This window comes from Pteropus medius, unplaced genomic scaffold, assembly GCF_902729225.1.
Source record: "Pteropus medius unplaced genomic scaffold, Ma_sr-lr_union100, whole genome shotgun sequence".
Lineage (NCBI taxonomy): Eukaryota > Metazoa > Chordata > Mammalia > Chiroptera > Pteropodidae > Pteropus > Pteropus medius.
The window spans coordinates 1,322,910-1,328,909 of NW_024340693.1; the positions used below are offsets into that span (position 1 = coordinate 1,322,910).

The following is a 6,000-nucleotide window of genomic DNA, read 5'->3' on the forward strand; positions in this document are numbered from 1 at the left end:
TGGGCTCGATGACGTCCCTGGCTCTCTCCAAGAGAAGGGAGACTCATGACGCGCTGGCGTCCAAACCCAGGACCAGACAGACGCCCTCCTCACAGCCCACCTCCCCGCCTCCTGCGGAATTCCGTCCTGGAGGACCTCCCACGCAGCCTGCGACGGCCTTCAGCCTTCCAGGCTTTTCATTTTATGGAGGAGAAAAGCCGGGACCGGCGAGGCGGTGGGACTTGTCAATGTCACACGGCGAGACGAGGGAGCGAGGACGAGCGGGGTCTCCCGGGTCCCGCGAGGCAGAGCACCGTCGTGCATCCAGCTGGCTCTGCTGCCCTTGGTCTGCCCGCAGCGAAATGACAACAGCTCTGTTCACCTCGCATCCTCTGGGGGCCGTCTGCGAGAAAAACCCACAAAGCACATCAAAGAAACACGGAACAGCACTCTCTCAAAGAAACATCTTTCTCAAGCCAAGAACTTTTGGGAAAGGGGCTTAAGCCAGAGTCAGGACAGCTGGTTTTGTCCTGGCATCACTTGTGTGGTCCTAGGAAAATCTCTTCATCTCCGGGGGGGACTCGGTGTACCCCTCAGATGAAGCTGTTGAGTTCAGTGAATGGCTTTCAGACTGGTTAGATGGTGGGACATTTCTCAGAGGCCACGTGGAGGGTCACTCGCCCAGCACCCCATGCATACGATGGATGAGCTGGGAGCCACCCTCGTTCCAGGCGAGGTGACGCAGGGCCAGGAGCCCACTCACTCTAATGCCTCCCCGAGCGCCAGCTCCCCGGGACCCCTGGCTCCCCGCAGGTCTGCACCTTGTCACCACGTGTCCCACCAGGAGGTGGCTCTCTAACCCCGTCCGTGTTCCTCGGAGGAAGAGTGACCATTAATCAGACTAGTTCGTGGACTAGCCGGGGAGAAACACCCTCGGGGCCCAGCGGTTGTAGAAGGCTCCGGACGATGTGCCTCGTGTGGGCCTGCCCCTTGGATCGGGGACATGGTGCCACCCAAACCCAAGACCAGACACCCTCCTCACAGCCCACCTCCCCGCCTCCCGAGGAATTCCATCCTGGACCAAAGCAGAAAACGTGGAGTTCCACGTCCCCAACTGCCTTTACGTCAACAAAGCACACAAAGACAGAGCGAGTGAGGAAAAAAATACCTGAGCATGTCAAAATCAGAAAGACTTTTACTTCCCATAGGGCAGAGTATCAGATCAGAGGCCACCCTGAGAACAGCTAGGAAAACCAGACATGACATTTGTTTTTAAAGTCTCTGCTGAAGGTACAAGAGCGTAAGCCAGGCAGGGGGCTTGGGGAGCCAAACCCAGATGAGCGAGCCCCCAGATCCCCCATCCCATGGAAGCGTCCACCAGGTTCTACCTCAGTCCCCAGGAACCTGGGCAGAACCGTCAGATGTCCCACAGGGAACACGCCAGGCTTTGGTTTGGGGCAACTGCGGGGTCATCCCGGGTGCGGGGCGTGTCAGACAGGGACTGGCCTCCACAGAGACCGGCTCGTCCAGGCTGCATTGAGGTTGTCTGCCCCCCTGCCGGAGTCAACCCTACCTGGAGATCAGGTCGCCTAGAACCCCAGATTATCTTTGTAATTTTACGTTCGGAATATCTAGCATTCGAAACGGACAGAGAGGCATAGAATCCAGGCGAGAGAGCGGCCGAGTGGGGGCGGGCGAGGGGCCCCTCCCGCGGTTTCCGTAGCCACGTGTGATCTTCATGTGTCTCCTCGGCGGGGCAGCTACTTGCAAACAGGCCCAGACGGCGTCAAGACCGACAGGGACCTGGACATCACAGTGTGAGCCGGACACACACTCTTCTTTTTCCAAACAGCCACCCCAGGGTGTCGATGTCCGTGTCCCTGTTTTACAGATGGGAAAGCAGGCTAGGGGTGGGGTGGGGTGGGGTGACCCGAGTTCCTCCGACGACACAGCCTGGGCTCACAAACGTTTGTGGGCGACCGGCTCGAGGCGCATGCTCCCTCCCTGAATTAGGGTCACCGCCTTGCTTAAGGCCTGCCAGTGCCAACACCCACTGATCAGGCCCGTGGGTAGGCTGACAGCTCCCGTACCAGGGCAGTGTGGGCGCACCGTGTCTGCGGGGGGACGCGTCACACCGTTTGGTTGGGACCCTAGAGTGTCAGCTCTCAGACAACTGTTAGTGCCTGGTGACAGCCGCCCGAACAGGGAGTGAGTTCTGTGGCCTCCTGGGAGGACCATGTGGCAAGGAAGGTGGTGCCACCATGCCCTCAGGGACCCAGACATCTCCGGAGAGCCGTGGAGTCCTGCCCCACCTCCGGCCTCCGGCTGCGGTCGGCTTGTCATGCCTCCAGGGAGTCCGGGCAGAAAAAGAGATGCATCTTTTTTTAATAATGGAAAAAAGGTTTCTGCTGTTTAAAAAAGAAATGTCGAAAGACTGCTTTCTAATCTAACCCTCCTACTTGCAAGCGTCATGCCCAGAGAGGGCGACTGACAAGTCCAAGGTCGCGGAGGCAACGGCAGGGCCACGGGCCCGGGTCCCCAGCAGCTGGGCTGGCGCGTGTCCCCATACCGCACCCGGTCCCCTCCACAAAGCTAGTGCTATAAACTGGACGGCATGTGTCGGCACCGAGGGCTGCGTGGACTGTCCTCCGTACCAGACAGAGACGGGTGACGGTGAGGTCCCTTGGTAGGTGTGGCCGGCTCGTTGCAGCTCATCTGAACCGTGGGCCTCCTCTGAACTAGTCGGCCCCACAGCAAGCCGCCTACGAGCTCTGGTCCAGTGCGTCCCCTGCCTTTTGTGGGATAAGGTGGCGAGGTCCGGGGCAAGCTGCTGTGACGCGAGCAGGGTGGTGGTGTTCGTCTCAGCCTCCATCTCTGATCTTCCCACCCCTGCGCCTGTCCCCGGGTGGGTGGCCGGTCACAGCCTGCCTAGCTCTCCCTTCCTCCTTGAATGCCCTGCTCTGAAGTCGCCAGCAACTCCCAGCAAAATGTCACGGACTTAACTTTGGGATTCGTAAAGTCGACCTGGGTTAAAAAAAAAAAAAATGAACGTGTTTAGGGAGAAGAGAGAGAATTTCAACGTGCCCCCCTTCCGCTGCGTTTTGCCACCTGCTCAGGTGGCCAGTTCATGGGTGACAGACACTGTTGCGGTCAAACCAAGGAGAAACAAGTCAGCCTCGTAGGAATTCCAACAGCGTGTCTGCTCACCTCCCCCTTGTTCTGGTAATGACGTTCACTGTCCATTGCCTGGTACTTTAAATATTCAGGCTTGACATCTGTCCTTTACCAGACGTCACCCTCCCAGATCAGGACCCTGTCTCCCCTTCGTTTTCATCCAGGGCACCAGCCTGAAGCCTGGACATCGCCCAGGACACTCGGGTCTTGCTCACTCCCCACCTGCAGCCGATCACCGCCTCACGGTGCGGGTCAAGCCTGTCCCCTTCTCTCTGTCTGCAGCCACTACTGTTCCAGGCTCCGTCATCCTGGCCAGCACGCGTCCCGTCTCCGGGCGGACGGGTGCCCCCGCCCTGGGGTAGAGACGGGTCGTCACACTCTCAGCTCGGCCAAATACCGAGCTCCCGGTCGCTCCACATCGACGCTCGTCCGTCTGCTGTCCATCCCGCAGATCTGAGCACCGCGAGGCATTGTGCTTCCGGTGTCAACGTGGTGAAGGGGACAGACCGAGACGTGTCCCTGGGGTCTCACGGACTTGACCAGGGGAACAAACAAATCTCTGTGTTCTCACGACCATGCCATCCTCTCGACGAGGCGGTCAGGGCGTCCTCTGTGAGGAGGTGATGTCTGGGCAGAGGTGCTGGAGGGGACGATTCAGCCCGCTGGCGGTGGGGGCCAGACCTGGGCGGTGGGGGTGCGGGGGCGCGGCTGGGCAGCAGCACAGGGGCCCCGAGGTCAGCACCGGCTCGGCCTGTGTCAGCTAAGGCCTGGGCGAGTGCAGCATGTGGGCAAGGGTGAGCATGGTGACCGCTGAGATGCTGAGGACTTTACCGGAGCTGGTGTAGGGTCTGGAACCATCCGGGGTATGGGCCCAGGGCCAGGCTGGCTAGGCCCAAATCCGGGCACTCGTCTGTGCTTTGAGGCAAGACCCGTAACCCCTGGCGACCTCGGTCTCCTTGCTATAAAGCGGGCTGGAAGGGTTCCCAGCGTCTTACCTCAGAGGGTTCCCGTGGGGATGGCTGGGCATGAGGCGTCCAGAGCAGAGCCTGCTGGGTGGTGAGCGTGACCCCCCCACAGAAGACAAGCAGTGTGGCCGGCTCCGTGCTTTCCAGGCTCCTCAAGTGTGTGGCGCGTGGCGTGCAGGGCAAGGGGGCCGAGCGGAAGCTGGGAGACCAGTGGGGCCAGTGGTGGGCGAGGGGATAGGGGTCGCCAGCTGAGACTCCAGCAGAGGATAGCAGCTGGCCCAGGGCATGGGCAGTGCAGGAAAGGGGCGGATTGAATGCTTTGGGGAAAGCCTGAGGGACAAACCCATTCGTTGATAGAAGTGAGATAGTGAGAGGATCTGGCCTTCCGGAGTGTGGCCTTGGACCCGAGGGAGTGTGGGGAGATCTGTAACTGCGCCCAGGTCTACAGGGGTCGGTGGCGGTTTCTGGGGGCGCGGGTCTGCTGGGCAGGGGGACGTGGGGAGGGCCCCAGTGGGCCATCCGCCTCCTGCAGGAGAGCCTGTTTGGCAGACGGCGGCAGGGACTCGAGGTCCGGTGGCCTGCCCGCATCACGGAGACAGGAGCGTCACCTCCCCGGGCCTGGCGGCACTCTGTTCAGTGCCACACAGAAGCTCACTGCCCAGAAGAGCCCGCGAGGCTTCCTGAGGGGCCCTTCACGGCTCCCCTGTGACAAACGCCAAAGGCTCTGGGAGGGAGCATCACAGGGTGCCTCGCCCCCATCTCTGTGCCCTAAGGTCACCTCAAGGGGCAGGCACGATGGGACCATTGGTCCCTGGGAGGGAGGGCGGCAGCTGGCAGGTAGCAACAGCCGCATGCAGCTCCCAGGGCCCGGACGACCCGCCTGGTGAAGCCCCAGCCCAGCCTTCCGTCCGGGAAACTGAGCGCGCCCTCCCAAGTCCCCCAGGATGGCTCGTCTCTGAGCTCTCGGCAAAGCGAGGACAGCCTGGCCGGCGTCCTTCACGCTGGCTGTCTCTCATCTCACACGTGGGCCTCTGTCCCCGCGCCCGGCTCACTGCCGTGTGTCCTCTCTCCAGGTTGTCATGACGATTTCCACTGAGGAGCTCTTTCTGGAGAGGGAGCGAGAAAGGGACGGGGAGCGAGCGCTCAGTAAAGTGGGGCCTTCGGGGGCGGGCGCACTTTACACCAGCCTCTCACAAGAAGTGGGGGCTTCCGTCCCTCCCAGCCAGCCGCTGGCACTCTGCCGTCACACGGCGGCGAAGCGCCGGGACCCGCATCCGTTAGATACTGCTCACCACGGCACAACGATGGCAGTCGTCAGACGTGTGCCTTGGAGCCGGCGTCCACTCTGGCATAGGGTGGACTCAGGACGCAGCTCCGTTTGGGGGCCGGTCCGTGTCCTCCTGATCAATCACACACCTTCGTCCCTGGCTACCTGGCCTTCGAAGGCCTTTCGCCTCTTCTCGGATCTCAGCCACATCTCGCTAATCCTTGCAAACATCTCTATAAAACGAGGACTAAAAGCTAGCCGCCCTGGCCCCACGTCACAGACTGCTCGTGAGTCCCTTGACAGCCGCACGGAAACCCAAGGAGCGGCCCTCGGGGGACCTTGTGTGTCTCACAGAAGGACAGGACGCGGGGCCCTGTTTGGACCAGCCGTGGCAAAAATTACAGACTGGGTGACCCTTACGTTCTCGCCCATATTTCCCGTCATTACTAAACAAATACACGTTCACAAGAGTAAATTCGAAAACTACAGAAAAGCCCCAAAGGAAAAGTCAAAATCGTCCACAACGTTAAAACCTGAATGGATCCCATTCCTGCACGGGAAGGCTTCGATCTGCAGGCGCATCATCCTCATCTACCCAGGTGCGGAGGTGGACAT

The 6,000-nt window shown here is 60.7% G+C and overlaps 1 long non-coding RNA gene across 1 annotated transcript; it reads right to left on the minus strand.

Annotated features, from left to right (window-relative positions):
* Positions 1 to 2,347: 2,347 nt before the first annotated feature.
* LOC120600596 (uncharacterized) lies at positions 2,348 to 4,322 on the minus strand. Its single transcript, XR_005652244.1, has 2 exons — positions 3,376 to 4,322; positions 2,348 to 3,003 (listed from the first exon to the last, which is right to left on the minus strand). It is a non-coding gene; the product is annotated as an uncharacterized LOC120600596 (long non-coding RNA).
* Positions 4,323 to 6,000: the final 1,678 nt, after the last annotated feature.